At 36.3% G+C, this 18012-nt stretch overlaps 1 pseudogene; it reads right to left on the bottom strand.

Moving 5' to 3' along the window:
• Positions 1–18012, bottom strand: part of LOC129060832 (POTE ankyrin domain family member A-like) — a 48668-nt pseudogene that overhangs the window by 8685 nt on the left and 21971 nt on the right.

Genomic DNA, 18012 nt, shown 5'->3' with positions numbered 1-18012 from the left:
CTACAACTGAGGAATGAGTAAATAAAATGACTGATATATCCATACAGTGGAATATTACTCAGCAATAAGAGGGAACTGAGTACTGATACATGTTACAACACAGATGACCCTTAAAACCTTACGCTATGTGAAAGAACCCAATCACAAAAGACCACCACATATTGTGTGGTTCAACTGATATGAAATGTCCAGAATAGGCAACTCTATAAAGACAAAGTACGCTGGTGGTTCCCTAGAGCTGAGGAAGGGCAAACTGGTGGATAATAGCAAAATGATGCACTGTTTCTTTTTAGGGTCATGAAAATGTTCTAAAATTGATGGTGGTGATGGCTATACAACTCTGTGAATATACTAAGAGACCATGTGAACTGTATGGTGTTCAAATTATACATCAATACAATTGTCTTTTAAAATCCCAATGGTAGGATCTAGATACATTTCTTAATCCTCTAATTTGGATGTATATACTCTACACGAACTGAGCATTTCCATGCTTTTACAATATACTTAAAACGAAAGAAAAAAGAAGGGAATGCCTAACATTTCAAGTACTTTGTAAATTAACCTAAAACATCTGCATTTTGGAGAAAAGTATAATGGCCTTTCTGTACAAGTTATCCTAAAATTCATGCAATAAATATACAAAGATTCTGCACCCATTCAAGAAAGTAAGATAAGCAATAAGATGCTTTTCTGGAACATTCTATTAAACATTATCCTCTGATGTAATCTGGCTTGCCTCAACATGACAACAGAGAAATCCCTGAAAAATACTGTTTCACACACACAAAAAACCTCCCTCAACTTCTGTGAGGAATGATGTATAATTCCCAGCTTTCCTAAGGGTAAATATTATCTTTAAAATGTACATATTTACGAGAAAAACATGACAGACTGAAAAGTTAGAAGAAATAAGTGCATGATAAAGATAATAAAATTAATTATAATGAAAATACAAAAGAAATCTATCCACTGCAATTAGCATCCTAAAACATTATATATTCCTCCACCACCTACAGATGAACTGTTGACATGTTACATTTCATACATACTTGACTCTGATTTTACCTAATTCCTTCTTTGAATCTTGTGTCTCTTCTAAATTAATGTGACAATGTGGTGTAGCCTCTAGGGAAGGCTCTGACGTAGGTTTTTTTTAGGGTATCAGCCAGTTCTTGTAGAAGTTGTCTCATAATTACCTGTTAAGATATTTTTGTTACTGATATCATATATCACCTTATTATTAAATAATGATCATAACATTCAACATATACTTTGAAAAATAGCACCACATACATGGATTCACCTTCTTTTCCCCATGAGTACACATTATTACTGAATTCAGTCAAGGACACAGGTGTTATGTTCCTTCCAAATAAGTATTCTGCTAGATGACAGAATCATTAATCCCTGATACATTTACAATGCTTAACAACCTACTGAAGTCCCAAAAATTCGGTATGTGGGTGGGACTAGTAGTGGAAAATGCTAGAGTGTAAAATGTCTTTCCTCTTTTTTATTAGAACCTCAAAAAAACCTCCCCACTCCTCACATATTCAATTGCCTGCTGAGATCCTTCTAATAGATTTCTACCTCAGAATAAAAGTAAAATTCCAATGACGTTTGGAGGCCCTAGGTAACCTGGCCTCCACCTCCCTCCCTTACCTCAGTTCCTATAACTCTCTCCCCTACTCACTCCATTCCAAATATATGTGAATTCTGCCAACCTTTATTAGTTTGAAAATGGAAACCCAATGCTAAACAAAGCAACCGCAGACAACCACAATTATCTTTGTACTGGACAAGGTTATATCCAAATGGCAGTCATTGAGCCATAAGATAAAAATCATGAGCAAATTACTTTTAAGAACATTAAAATTATAAATACCAGAGGTAAGACTAAATCAAATATGGTTTTGCTGGAAATTCACATCTGTTCCAAATAATGATTTTATAAAAAGTAAATGCCTTTAAATAATTGAGAGGTCATAACAATAATGTGAGACTTAAAGTCTCAGATTTAAGTCAAATCAGTATAAATAAAAATAAAACTACACCAACATAAATACATAAAAAGCTACTTTAAAAAAGTACTATGAGATACAGCAGTATATTTCAGTTCACCTGGGAAATCTGGAATTAACTGTCAAAGTAACCCACATAATTGAATCTTAATTTCAAAAAACTCATTTCAGATAAAAGGCATTTCTGTTTATCTGCCTCATCATGGTCTTAAAATTAGTCCACAGAGAGATATTAAAATTATTTCAGCAGAATTCTACATTAGAACTATTAGTCTATATATAGTAACAATTTGTAAATTAAAGTCTTAAAATTTCAAAGGTGATACAATTTCATTATTCAAAATAAGCATCTTTCAGGTCTACCTTTTTTTGCTGGTATGTTTCTAGGCCATACAGCAAATATATTTTATGGTCTACATATTTTTATATTCAAATACACATAACATTTACCATAACCAAATATTACTTTAAATTTTCTTTCAGGAAGTTTGAAAAATATCTTTGTTAATACTTACTTTTTTCCCACTTTCTCTTTTTCACATTGATATATTCTTTCTTTCAAGGGATTACGTAAATTGATTAACTCCTTGTTTTCCTCTTCCAGCAGAAGACTTTATACTCTCAGCTAGAAGTTTTCTGACAACAGCATGGAATTGCTCTTGGATAGTACTGATTGTCTTTTCTTGACTCTCAGCTTTCTTGTCAGTATCATCCAGTTGCTGTCACAGCAAATTATTTTCACTTTGTAGTTGAGAAAATCTGTCTTCATAGGTTTCTGCTCTCCAGTATATTTATTTACTCTGCTTTGTTCATTTTGACATATTTCTTCAATTTCTTTCTTTTGACACTGTCTGTGTTTGGCATAGATCTCTTTGGAAATGTTCTAAAACTGAACTCTTTTCTCTGAGCATTTATCTTGCGTGATGGAGCTTAATTTTTAGGCAGTTAATTTTACTGTTAGCATTAGAGAGTTGTTCAGAAAGAACTTCACTGTTACCTTTTAGGGTAAGCATATCAAACTTCATTTTCTCCTGTAAATGAACCTATTTATGTCTTATTCTCTGGAAAGAGGTCTCTTTTTGCTGACTGACTTTGGTCACAATAATATACAGTAGTAGCCAGTCTACAGTTATATGATTGAATTTCTGTTTCCAGTCTTTCCTCGTGGTGCTTTACATCCCCCAGTTTAAAACCAAGCATTTTATTCTCAGCTGTCAAAATGCTAAGCTGTTCATTGTAGTGAAATACTGCTTTTGTTAACGTTTCCTCATTCAATTTTATAGCTTTTAGAAGACTGTCATTCTTTTTTTCATATTTTCAATGTTATCAAAATATTTCTTTTCCTTTAGCTGGTTTTGATGTTTTATTGTGTCTAGTTCCAGTCTTACCACGGCAATTTCTTCCTGCAACATGCTATTTTCATGCAACAGATCTTTTTCTTTCTTATGCCTAAGACAAATCTAAGTAAACAAAGGAAACTTTTAGTTAGCCCTCAATACAATGACATATCACGATTTCTTAAGAAATTTTTAAAAAATAACGCGTATATCTGTACAATGAAAGGATTCCTATAAGTGAATATTTAACTGGAAAAAAAATTGGATCAAAACTTCAAACCTAATAGAGTGTAAATTCTCGAAAGTTTGAAAATTTATTTCAAGACAATGAATCCATAAATGTAAAAAATAAAACACTAACTAGAGGATTTTTATGGATCTCAGAATTGAAAAAGCCTTTCTCTGAATTACAAAAAGACCAGAGGTGTAAACTATAAGAAGAATAAATTTGAGAATATTTTAAAAATTGGTTTACACTCTGAGATCTAACCTATAAACCACACCATGTTAAGAGCCTTAGCCCTGCATATATTTAGACAGAGTACATTTCTCAAAGATTTTTCTGTTCCTTTTTCCTGAGAAGGTTCTATAGAGAGAGAGTCTACTTTTCTAACATTTTTATTGTCAGTTATAAGAATTACACTTATTCATAAATGTTAAATCTAAGCATTGTACACTTCTACATTGTACACATCTACATCTAAGCATTGCACTTCTACATACATCACTGAGCTCATTTAAGATCACAATTCTGAAAAGGAGAAGTCAAAAAATATGCAAGATGCAGGTTTTCCCTAGGTCTTCTGATATTACTTCTACTGCTCCTCCACTAAATCACAGTTACTTCTGTGGTATAAATATACAAATACAAAAGAAGGCTTTCATTTCAAAATAAGATTGCTAAACAAAATAAAATTTATAGAGCTTTTCTTAGAAAATCATGAGATTATCTGCTATTGCAACAACTTTTATTTCCCCTTTGTAATGTTTGAAACAGTAATAAGTATGAAATAGGGGAAATACACTGCATTCGTGTTCTAGGAACAAAAGACTTATATATAAATTATCACAAAATATATATTATGGGGTGCCATTGCTTTCAAAGCTCTTTGCGTTGAAATGAGATGCTACTTGGAATAAACTGTTTACTCTCCTCAAAAGTAAGGAGAATGGCATCCACAATATGGCCTCTGAACCAGCAATATATTTCCTCTTTACCTACCAGTGAAAATAATAAATTGACTTCTCCATTAATATTTTAAGAAGATAAAATAATGTCCAAAAACTACAACATCTGTTGTTAGTAGCCAAACTTCTGCGATTAAGGAAGTATCATCAATTCTTATGAAAAAATATCAAATGCTTCTCCTTTGGTTTGAGGCCATGGTAGATGTTACTGCTGGCTTGTTGCAGGCAAACAGAGTTGAATTAAGAATATGACTTTATCTATATAGGGTAGGATCCTATATAGGGTAGGATAATGCCATTTTTTAAATTATTATAAGTTTTAGGGTACATGTGCACAACGTGCAAGTTTGTTACATATGTATACTTGTGCCATGTTGGTGTGCTGCACCCAGTAACTCGTCATTTAGCATTAGGTATATCTCCTAATGCTATCCCTTCCCCCTCCCCCCACCCCACAACAGTCCTCGGTGTGTGATGTTCCCCTTCCTGTGTCCATGTGTTCTCATTGTTCAATTCCCACCTATGAGTGAGAACATGAGGTGTTTGGTTTTTTGTCCTTGTGATAGTTTGCTGAGAATGATGGTTTCCAGCTTCATCCATGTCCCTACAAAGGACATGAACTCATCCTTTGTTATGGCTGCATAGTATTCCATGGTATATATGTGCCACATTTTCTTAATCCAGTCTATTGTTGTTGGACATTTGGGTTGGTTCCAAGTCTTTGCTATTGCGAATAATGCCGCAATAAACATACGTGTGCATGTGTCTTTATAGCAGCATGATTTATAATCCTTTGGGTATATACCCAGTAATGGGATGGCTGGGTCAAATGGTATTTCTAGTTCTAGAAGCCTCAGGAATTGCCACATGGACTTCCACAATGGTTGAACTAGTTTACAGTCCCACCAACAGTGTAAAAGTGTTCCTATTTCTCCACATCCTCTCCAGCACCTGTTGTTCCCTGGCTTTTCAATGATCGCCATTCTAACTGGTGTGACATGGTATCTCACTGTGGTTTTCATTTGCATTTCTCTGATGGCCAGTGATGATGAGCATTTTTTCATGTGTCTGTTAGCTGCATAAATGTCTTCTTTTGAGAAGTGTCTGTTCATATCCTTCGCCCACTTTTTTTTTTTTTTAATTTTTGTATTTTTATTTATTTATTTTTTTCTTTTATTATTATTATTATTATTATTATACTTTAGGTTTTATGGTACATGTGCCCAATGTGCAGGTAAGTTACATATGTATACATGTGCCATGCTGGTGCGCTGCACCCACCAACTCGTCATCTAGCATTAGGTATATCTCCCAATGCTATCCCTCCCCCCTCCCCCCAACCCACAACAGTCCCCGAAGTGTGATGTTCCCCTTCCTGTGTCCATGTGTTCTCATTGTTCAATTCCCACCTATGAGTGAGAATATGCGGTGTTTGGTTTTTTGTTCTTGCGATAGTTTACTGAGAATGATGATTTCCAATTTCATCCATGTCCCTACAAAGGACGTGAACTCATCATTTTTTATGGCTGCCTAGTATTCCATGGTGTATATGTGCCACATTTTCTTAATCCAGTCTATCATTGTTGGACATTTGGGTTGGTTCCAAGTCTTTGCTATTGTGAATAATGCTGCAATAAACATACGTGTGCATATGTCTTTATAGCAGCATGATTTATAGTCCTTTGGGTATATACCCAGTAATGGGATGGCTGGGTCGAATGGAATTTCTAGTTCTAGATCCCTGAGGAATCGCCACACTGACTTCCACAATGGTTGAACTAGTTTACAGTCCCACCAACAGTGTAAAAGTGTTCCTATTTCTCCACATCCTCTCCAGCACCTGTTGTTTCCTGACTTTTTAATGATTGCCATTCTAACTGGTGTGAGATGGTATCTCATTGTGGTTTTGATTTGCATTTCTCTGATCCTTCGCCCACTTTTTGATGGGGTTGTTTGCTTTTTTCTTGTAAATTTCTTTGAGTTCATTGTAGATTCTGGATATTAGCCCTTTGTCAGATGAGTAGGTTGCAAAAATTTTCTCCCATTTTGTAGGTTGCCTGTTCACTCTGATGCTGGTTTCTTTTGCTGTGCAGAAGCTCTTTAGTTTAGTTAGATCCCATTTGTCAATTTTGGCTTTTGTTGCCATTGCTTTTGGCATTTTAAACATAAAGTTCTTGCCCATGCCTATGTCCTGAATGGCATTGCCTAGGTTTTCTTCTAGGGATTTTATGGTTTTAGGTCTAACATGTAAGTCTTTAATCCATCTTGAATTACTTTTTGTATAAGGTGTAAGGAAGGGATCCAGTTTCAGCTTTCTACATACGGCTAGCCAGTTTTCCCAGCACCATTTATTAAATAGGGAATCCTTTCCCCATTGCTTGTTTTTGTCAGGTTTGTCAAAGATCAGATACTTTAGATATGCAGCATTATTTCTGAGGGCTCTGTTCTGTTCCATTGGTCTATATCTCTGTTTTGGTACCAGTACCATGCTGTTTTGGTTACTGTAGCCTTGTAGTATAGTTTGAAGTCAGGTGGCATGATGTCTCCAGCTTTGTTCTTATGGCTTAGGATTGACTTGGTGAAGCAGGCTCTTTTTTGGTTCCATATGAACTTTAAAGTAGTTTTTTCCAATTCTGTGAAGAAAGTCATTGGTAGTTTGATGGGGATGGCATTGAATCTATTAATTAACTTGGGCAGTATGGCCATTTTCAGGATATTGATTCTTCCTACCCATGAGCATGGAATGTTCTTCCATTTTTTGTATCCTCTTTTATTTCATTGAGCAGTGGTTTCTAGCTCTCCTTGAAGAGGTCCTTCACATCCCTTGTAAGTTGGATTCCTAGTATTTTATTCTCTTTGAAGAAATTGTGAATGGGAGTTCACTCATGATTTGGCTCTCTGTTTGTCTGTTATTGGTGTATAAGAATGCTTGTGATTTTTATACATGGATTTTGTATCCTGAGACATTGCTGAAGTTGCTTATCAGCTTAAGGAGATTTTGGGCTGAGATGATGGGGTTTTCTAGATATACAATCATGTCATCTGCAAACAGGGACAATCTGACTTCCTCTTTTCCTAATTGAATGCCCTTTATTTCCTTCTCCTGCCTGATTGCCCTGGCCAGAACTTCCAACACTATGTTGAATAGGAGTGGTGAGAGAGGGCATCCCTGTCTTGTGCCAGTTTTCAAAGGAATGCTTCCAGTTTTTGTCCATTCAGTATGATATTGGCTATGGGTTTGTCATAGATAGCTCTTATTATTTTGAGATACGTCCTATCAATACCTAATTTATTGAGAGTTTTTAGCATGACGGGTTGTTGAATTTTGTCAAAGGCCTTTTCTGCATCTATTGAGATAATCATGTGGTTTTTGTCTTTGGTTCTGTTTATATGCTGGATTACATTTACTGATTTTTGTATGTTGAACCAGCCTTGCATCCCAGGGATGAAGCAACTTGATCGTGGTGGATAAGCTTTTTGATGTGTTGCTGGATTTGGTTTGCCATTATTTTATTGAGGATTTTTGCATCAATGTTCATCAAGGATATTAGTCTAAAATTATCTTTTCTTGTTTCCCTGCCAGGCTTTGGTATCAGGATGATGCTGGTCTCATAAAATTAGTTAGGGAGGATTCCCTCCTTTTCTATTGATTGGAATAGTTTCAGAAGGTATGGCACCAGCTCCTCCTTGTACCTCTGGTAGATTTCGGCTGTGAATCCATCTGGTCCTGGACTTTTTTTGGTTGGTAAGCTATTAATTATTGTCTCAATTTCAGAGCCTGTTATTGGTCTATTCAGAGATTCAACTTCTTCCTGGTTTAGTCTTGGGAGGGTGTATGTGTGGAGGAATTTATCCATTTCTTCCAGATTTTCTAGTTTATTTGCGTAGAGGTGTTTATAGTATTCTCTGATGGTAGTTTGTATTTCTGTGGGATCGGTGATGATATCCCCTTTGTCATTGTCTATTGTGACTATTTGATTCTTCTCTCTTTTCTTATTAGTCTTGCTAGCAGTCTATCAATTTTGTTGATCTTTTCAAAAAACCAGCTCCTGGATTCATTGATTTTTTGAAGGGTTTTTTGTGTCTCTATCTCCTTCAGTTCTGCTCTGATCTTAGTTATTTCTTGCCTTCTGCTAGCTTTTGAATGTTCTTGCTCTTGCTTCTCTAGTTCTTTTAATTGTGATGTTAGTGTGTCAATTTTAGATCTTTCCCGCTTTCTCTTGATGGCATTTAGTGCTATAAATTTCCCTCTACACACTGCTTTTAATGTGTCCCAGAGATTCTGGTATGTTGTGTCTTTGTTCTCGTTGGTTACAAAGAACATCTTTATTTCTGCCTTCATTTCGTTATGCACCCAGTAGTCATTCAGGAGCAGGTTGTTCAGTTTCCATGTAGTTGAGCAGTTTTGAGTGAGTTTCTTAATCCTGATTTCCAGTTTGATTGCACTGTGGTCTGAGAGACAGTTTGTTATAATTTCTGTTCTTTTACATTTGCTGAGGAGTGCTTTACTTCCAACTATGTGGTCAGTTTTGGAATAGGTGTGGTGTGGTGCTAAGAAGAATGTATATTCTGTTGATTTTGGGTGGAGAGTTCTGTAGATGTCTATTAGGTCCGCTTGGTGCAGAGCTGAGTTCAATACCTGGATATCCTTGTTAACTTTCTGTCTCGTTCATCTGTCTAATGTTGACAGTGGGGTTTTTAAGTCTCGCATTATTATTGTGTGGGAGTCTAAGTCTCTTTGTAGGTCACTAAGGACTTGCTTTATGAATCTGGGTGCTCCTGTATTGGGTGCATATATATTTAGGATAGTTAGTTCTTCTTGTTGGATTGATCCCTTTACCATTATGTAATTGCCTTCTTTGTCTCTTTTGATCTTTGTTGGTTTAAATCTGTTTTATCCGAGACTAGGATTGCAACCCCTGCCTTTTTTTGTTTTCCATTTGCTTGGTAGATCTTCCTCCATCCCTTTATTTTGAGCCTATGTGTGTCTCTGCACATGAGATGGGTTTCCTGAATATAGCACACTGATGGGTTTTGACTCTTTATCCAATTTGCCAGTCTGTGCCTTTTAATTGAAGCATTTAGCCCATTTACATTTAAGGTTAGTATTGTTATGTGTGAATTTGATCCTGTCATTATGATCTTAGCTGGTTATTTTGCTCGTTAGTTGATGCAGCTTCTTCCTAGCCTTGAAGGTCTTTACAATTTGGCATGTTTTTGCAGTGGCTGGTACCAGTTGTTCCTTTGCATGTTTAGCGCTTCCTTCAGGATCTCTTGTAGGGCAGGCCTGGTGGTGACAAAATCTCTCAGCATTTGCTTGTCTGTAAAGTATTTTATTTCTCCTTCACTTATGAAGCTTAGTTTGGCTGGATATGAAATTCTGGGTTGAAAATTCTTTTCTTTAAGAATGTTGAATATTGAACCCCACTCTCTTCTGGCTTGTAGAGTTTCTGCCATAGTAGTAGTAGTGTAGTGTAGTTTGATCTTCTGAAGGCTTCCTCTCAATTCGTCAAAGTCATTCTCTGTCCAGCTTTGTTCCATTGCTGGTGAGGAGCTGTGTTCCTTTGGAGGAGGAGAGGCACTCTGATTTTTAGAGTTTCCGGTTTTCTGCTCTGTTTTTTCCCCATCTTTGTTGTTTTATCTGCATTTGGTCTTTGATGATGGTGATGTACAAATGGGTTTTTGGTGTGGATGTCCTTTCTGTTTGTTAGTTTTCCTTCTAACAGTCAGGACTCTCAGCTGCAGGTCTGTTGGAGTTTACTGGAAGTCCACTCCAGACCCTGTTTGCTTGGGTATCAGCAGTGGTGGCTGCAGAACAGCGGATATTGGTGAACCACAAATGCTGCTGCCTGATCGTTCCTCTGGAAGTTTTGTCTCAGAAGAGCACCCAGCCATGTGACGTGTCAGTCCGCCCCTACTGGGGGCTGCCTCCGATTTAGGCTACTCAGCAGTCAGGGACCCACTTGAGGAGGCAGTCTGCCCATTCTCAGATCTCAAGCTGTGTACTGGGACAAGCACTACTCTCTTCAAAGCTGTCAGACAGGGACATTTAAGTCTGCAGAGGTTATTGCTGTCTTTTGTCTGTGCCCTGCCCCTAGAGGTGGAGCCTACAGAGGCAGGCAGGCCTCCTTGAGCTGTGGTGGGCTCTACCCAGTTCAAGCTTCCCAGCCGCTTTGTTTACCTACTCAAGCCTGAGCAATGGCGGGCGCCCCTCCCCCAGCCTCACTGCTGCCTTGCAGCTTGATTTCAGACTGCTGTGCTAGCAATGAGTGAGGCTCCGTGGGTGTAGAACCCTCTGATCCAGGTGTGGGATATAATCTCCTGGTGTGCCATTTGTTAAGCCTGTTGGAAAAGCGCAGTATTAGGGTGGGAGTGACCTGATTTTCCAGGTGCCGTCTGTCACCCCTTTCTTTGACTAGGAAGGGGAATTCCCTGACCCCTTGCACTTCCCGAGTGAGGCAATGCTCGCCCTGCTTTGGCTCATGCACGGTGCACTGCACCCAATGTCCTGCACCCACTGTCTGGCACTCCCCAGTGAGATGAACCTGGTACCTCAGTTGGAAATGCAGAAATCACCCATCTTCTGTGTCGCTCATGCTGGGAGCTGTAGACTAGAGCTGTTCCTATTCGGCCATCTTGGCTCCACCCCCTGCCATATTCTTAATTCAACTCTGATTGTCTGCAACAATTGAGTAGTGACATTCACAATGGCCTCATTCCAAAGGACAAGCATGCATATATATATATATATATATATATATATATATATACACACACACACACACACATATATGTATATGTATATACATATATGTATATATATGTATATACATATATGTATATACATATATATGCATATATGGATACATAGGATACACACAGACACACACACCTATGATTTTAAAATCCTTTATACTTTCCAAAATACATAGAATTGGTTTTTCAAATACATACACATACAAAAATATATCTGAAAATGAGTAAGGAAAATAGCTCAGAATTCATTTTCTTTTCAGCCACTTGTATCTCCTTTTGCTTATTACTCAGAATCTCATTTTGTAATATTCTGGCATTCTGTTCTTCGGGAAGTTGCTTCTGGGTATCATTTTGCTCCTACACAACTTAGAGATACATTACACTTGTGGTCTAATAGCATTGAAAAATAAAGTCTAAAAGAGCAGAACCTCTTTTATAAATCTGTTAAAAAAAGTAGCCTATTAAAACACAATCCCAGTTATCCTTCAAGAATCACTCAAATTTTAATTACATACATGACAGCTAAATTTCTCTAAGAGGATAAACAGTTCCTACCTACAGAAAAATATAGCATTGTGTAATAAGATTTCTTTCAAAACATTTAATGAGTTTCATTATAGTTTCAAAGCTATTTAGCCTGTATTTTAACATAAAAATGCATAAACGAATATTTATGTTAGTGATTAAACTCAATTTATCCTCCATTCCTTCATTCAGAAAACACAGACTGAGTTTTTAAGACTGAGCTTCACAGGTTGAGATGCTATTGTTTACAATAAATAACTCTAGCTATAAATGTCAAAGCTCATTTGTAAAATTAGCTAACAGTTTTGGTGTGTTTTAAACCTGAATAATGCACATTAAATCAAAGGAATATTATGAGTAATACTGATAAAATATAAAGTTAGAAATATAAAGTTTTCACCAAAAATTAATTTACCTGATGCACATTCATTCTTACTCTCCTCAATTCCGTGACTGCAGTTTTCAGAATCTGTTTGAGTTGTTGGTTCATTTCAACTTCTTTCTCATATTCCTTTTGTTTTCTTTTTAACTCTTCACTATCTTTTTTGTACAACATCTCAGCATCTCTTCTCTTCTCCTCTTCTTGTTTTAAGGTCAATCTACAGTTACATATAATTATATTAAAATTTGTTTTGTTAGAAAATAAAAAGTTTGTGATCTGGCTCACCCTATGTAGGTTTATTATCCAAATAAAATTTCTGTGTTCTTGACTACTTTTCCTTTCCAGTTCTCATGCTGTTAATTTCTCACTTCAATCTCTTCCAAGTGACAAATATACTTGAAAAGTAGTGACAAAAGAACATCCTGCTAATTGGTGAGTTTCTGTTATTAGTAACTCTGATAAATATTATGGAAAAGAATAATAGAAATTATGCAGTAAAATTACAAGTTGAAAATTACCTTTTTTTAATACAGTCATAAGAACATCTCAATTAGGACAGATCACTTCAAATTAACTAATTAAGAAGAACACACTACTTATAAACAAGTTTATAAATTAACTAAAAATAAATTTTAATTTTTATGAAATACTGCAGGTATCCCTAAAATGATTTACAGTGCAAGATAGCACCTTCAGATGTCATTCACACAATGCATATCTGCAGATTACTATAATCCAAGACAGGGTGAAGGGGTCCTATTATCTATTAACCTAGCTGTCATCAACCAATTTGGCACCAGCGACAAGTTTTGTTGAAGACAATTTTTCCATGGACCTAGGAAGGGGGATAGTTTCAGGATGATTCAGGCACATTACATTTATTGTGTACTTTATTTCTATTAATATTACGTAATAGCTAATGAAATAATTATATAACTCACCATAATGTAGAACCAGTGGAAGCCCTGAGCTTGTTTTCCTGAGGGAGGCTGGAGATAGTGATAAATCATCAGGCACTAGATTCTCACAAAAATTGCCCAACACAGGACCCTTGCATGAGCAGCTTACAATAGTGTTCAGGTCACTCTCCTATGACAATCTAATGCCACCGCCGATCTGACAGGAGGTGGAGCTTAGGCAGTAATATGAGCAGTGGAGAGTGGTTGTAAACAGAGATGAAGCTTCTCTTGCTCACTCATCTCCTGCTGTGTGACTCAATTCCTAACAGGCCACAAACGGATACCGGTCATTGGCCTGGGGACTGGGGACCCTTGTGTTAACTATACTTCTTATATTTATTGTTTTGGTAACACTTTCCACTTATCTTCTTGATTCCTATGTATTTAATACACAATTTAAAATTCCTTTTGGAACAAGACAGGATCTAATATTTGAACAATAAAAAATAACGTGTTTTCAACATGGAACTTTGAATTAATTTTATTTGTGTATGAGAGAGTGATGTGAAATAAAACATTAATTACTTTCCATTTTACTTTTTGTTTCATACATAGTAAGAATAAAACTGGGAAGTCCTAGGCAGAGCAATTGGGCAAGAGAAAGAAATAAAGGGCATCCAAATTGGGAAAGAGGAAGTCAAACTATCTCTGTTTGCCAATGATATGATCTTATACTTAAAAAACCCTAAAGACTCCTAGAAAACACTCCTAGGTTTGAAAAATTAATTCAGTAAAGTCTCAGAGGTTACAAAGTTAGTGAATATGAATCAGTAGCACCACTATACACCAACTACGATCAAGCTGAGAATCAAATCAAGAACCCAATCTTTTTACAATGGCTGCAAAAGTATAAAATACCTAGAAGCAGACTTAATGAAGAAGGTGAATGATCTATATAAGGATAACTTGAAAACACCACTGAAGGAAATAATAGATGACACAAACAAATGAAAATATATTCTATGTTCATGGATGGAAAGAATTGATATTGCAAAAATGACCATAGTGCCCAAAGCAGTCTACGTATACAATACAATTCTTATCAAAATATCAATGTCATTCTTTCCATAATTAGAAAAAAAATGCTGACATTCATGTAGAACCACAAAGGGCCACAATAGCAAAAAATATACCAAGCAAAAAGAACAAATATATTGGCATCACATTACCTGACTTCAAATTAAACAAGGCCATGGTAAGAAAAACAGCATAATACTGGTATAGAAGTAGATACACAGATTAATGGAACACAATAGAAAACCCAGAAATAAAGCCACTTACAACCAAATGATCTCTGAAAAAGGATACAAAAACATACACTGGAGAAAGGACACCTTATTGAATAAATGGTGCTGGGAAAATAGGATAGCCACATATAGAAGAATGAAACTGGATTCCTATCACTCACAATATACAAAAATTAATTCAAGATGGATTAAAGGCCTAAATCTAAGACTTGAAAACATTGGCCTATGCAAAGAATGTATGATGAAGACCCCAAAAGCAAATGCAACAAAAAGGAAAATAAATAAGATCTAATTAAACTAAATAGCTTCTACACAGCAAAGGAAATAATCACCAGAGTTAATGAAAAACATATAGAATGGGAGAAAATGTTTGCAAATTATAAATGTGATGAAGGACTAATATCCAGAATCTCCAAGAAACTCAAACAAATCAGCAGGAAAAATACAAATAATTCCATTAAGAAGTGGGTACATTACCTGAATAGACATTTCTCAAAAGATGTACAAATGGTTTACAAGCATATAAAAACATGCCAAATATCACTAATCATCAGGAAAATGAAAAACAAAACAACAAGACATCACCTCACTGCAGCCAGAATGGCTATTATTATTAAGACAGAGTTTTGCACTTGTCACCCAGGCTGGAGTGCAATGGCACAATCGCGGCTCACAGCAATCTCCACCTCGTGAGCTCAAGCGATTCTCCTGCCTCAGCCTCAGCCTCCCAAGTAGCTGGGACTACCAGCACCTGCCAACCCGCCAGCATGCCCAGTTAATTTTTTTTTTTTAAGTAGTGACGGGGTTTCACCATGTTGGCCAGGCTGGTCACGAACTCCTGACCCCAGATGATCTGCCCTCCTCGGCCTCCCAAAGTGCTGGGATTACAGGCATGAGCTACCAAGCCAGCCCATAATGGCCATTATTAAAAATAAAAAAACAATAGATGTTGGTGTGGATATGGTGAAAACGGAACAGTTATACACTGCTGGTGGGAATGCAAATTAGTACAACAAACAGTATGGAGATTTATCAAAGAACTAAAAGTAGATACTACCATTCAACCCAGCATTCCCATTTCTGGGTATCAACCCAAAAGAAAAGAAATCATTATCTCAAAAAGACACCTGCATGCATATGTTTATTGCAGTACAATTCACAATATGCGAAGATATGGAATCAACTAGTGTCCATCAACTGATGAGTGGAATAAAGAAAAATGTGATATACACACCACAGAATACTACTCAGCCACAAAAAAAAAAAAAAAGATGCTTTTTGCAGCAAATTGGATGGAGCTGGAGGCCATTATTCTAAGTAACTCAGGAATGGAACAACAAATACCACATGTTCTCACTTTTAAGTAGGAGCTATTCTATGGGTATGCAAAGGCAGACAGAGTGGTATAAAGGCATTGGAGATTCAGAAGGAAGACAGGTAGAAGGGAGATGAGAGATTAAAAACTACCTATTGGGTAATGGGTACACTAAAATCCCAGACTTCACCACTATACAATTCATCCATGTAACCAAAAACCCACTTGTGCCCCTAAAGCTATTGAAATAAATAAAAATACATTTAAAGAGAGTAAAAAAAAAGAATAAAACTGTGTATTCTGGGTTGAGACAAATGGCCATTTCACGCTCTGTTGGTTGAACTGTAAATTAATACAAATATTCTTTCTTTTAAAATTTTAAGTTCCAGAGTACATGTGAAGAATGTGCAGGTTTGTTACATAGGTAAATGTGGGTCATGGTGCTTTGCTGTACCTATCAACCCAGCACCTAGGTATTAACCAGTGTTCCATTATTGATATGCTAAGCACGTGGGAGTTATTTATATCCTACTGCTCAAGGTCATCACCAAGGTCTGATTGCTAAAATTCAAGAAATTGCAGGACCTTTTTAAAAATTTTTCTATATTTTAATTAAAAAATTATATATTGAAGACTTTCTTGAAAATAAATAATTAGAAATGTAGAAAACGATTTATATAGAAGATGTTCTGGGCTGGGTAAGAGGGCTCACACCTGTAATCCCAATGCTTTAGGAGGCCAAGGCAGGAGGACTGTTTGAGTCCAGGAGTTGGAGATTATCCTGGGCAACAGAGTGAGACCGTGTCTCCATGAAAAATTTAAACAGTTAGCCAGGCATGGGGGTGTGTGCCTATAGTCCTTGCCACTTAGGAAATTGAAGCGAGAGGATCCCTTTAGGCCAAAAGTTCATAGTTGCAGTGAGTTATGATTGCAACACTGCACTCCAGCCTCAGTGACAGAGCAAAACCCTATGTCTGACAATAATAACAATAGTAACAATAAAAGGTGTTTCTTGCAGCATTAATTCTAATACAAAATAATTTAAAACCCCAAATTCAGTTTGTTAAATAATGAGGTTTCTATAGAGCAGACTTCTATGCAGCCATTAAAATCATGAATTAATATGCCATTAATTATTTGTAGAAAAATTCACTGTTAAGAATTTCTTATATTATTTCCAAGAATTTAATATTTCACAAGAGCAAGATGTTTTTACCCGTTAATCCTCAGAATGTTAGCAATAACAATTCTTACATATATCTTTAGTAAAAATATTTCTTTCAACTAGAATGTCATACCTCAAATTGCAGCATTCTTCTTCCCATTCACCTTTTTATGCTCGATCTGTAGCTGTGTTTCTTTTGCTTCATATAGCTCCTTTTGTAGTACATGAACCATATTTTCCATTTGTTTAACTTCTACTGTAAGTTGTTCACAGTGATATTTTTAAGTTCTAGTAAGAGTTCTTTGGAAAGAACAGCATCCTGGATTTTTGATAGGCTAACAGAATCTGCATTGGGGGAAAACAAGGTGGAAATAAAATACATGAGTACTTTTTGGATATAAAGGCCTGTATATTTTAACTTTTACCCATCCATACACCAAACAAATATGCACTGAGTTTCTACCATGTGGAAGACCATCTACTGAGCTCTGCAGATAAAACAGACAATGCCTCTTCTCTTGTTTAGCTTTAAGTGTAGTGAAGAACAAATATAATAAATGTGAAAATTACAAATTCAGATAGACGCTGCAAGAAAACAGTTCTATGATCACATAGAATTTGATCTATACTGGGATCAGAAAGATCTCCCTGAGGAAGAGATGGCTACACTGAGAAATGAAGGGTGAGAAGGAAGCAGTTAAGTAAAGAGCATAGAAAGGCATTCTAGCCAGTCTACGGCATGGGCTGAAGCTCTGCTGCAGTCTGCTTCTGGCCACGATGGAGCAGCAGATACTGATTTACCTTCTTACCTAAAACAACCAAAAACAAAAAGACAAAATACATACTGCAGTAATTGTCAAGAACTTGAACTTCAGGTAATGAAGACCACGATCCATGTAAAACAGGAAACAAATGAATAAGCCTTACAAACACCCCAGCTCCCTGACTTGACAAAGTTTCCAGGATATGACACAGTAAGAAAAAAACTGATGAGTCCACCAGATTCCCTGACTTGGAACAATGAAGCTGAGAGTCTCAAAAAACCAAAACAGACAAAAATTACAAAACAGAATACTAGAAAGGAGAAAGCAGTACAGGAAAAGAACATTGAGGA

The sequence above is a fragment of the Pongo abelii genome, chromosome 7, assembly GCF_028885655.2.
Source record: "Pongo abelii isolate AG06213 chromosome 7, NHGRI_mPonAbe1-v2.0_pri, whole genome shotgun sequence".
NCBI lineage: Eukaryota > Metazoa > Chordata > Mammalia > Primates > Hominidae > Pongo > Pongo abelii.
The sequence above is the reverse complement of the archived record's forward strand: the minus strand, read 5'-3'. Positions and strand labels throughout refer to the sequence as shown.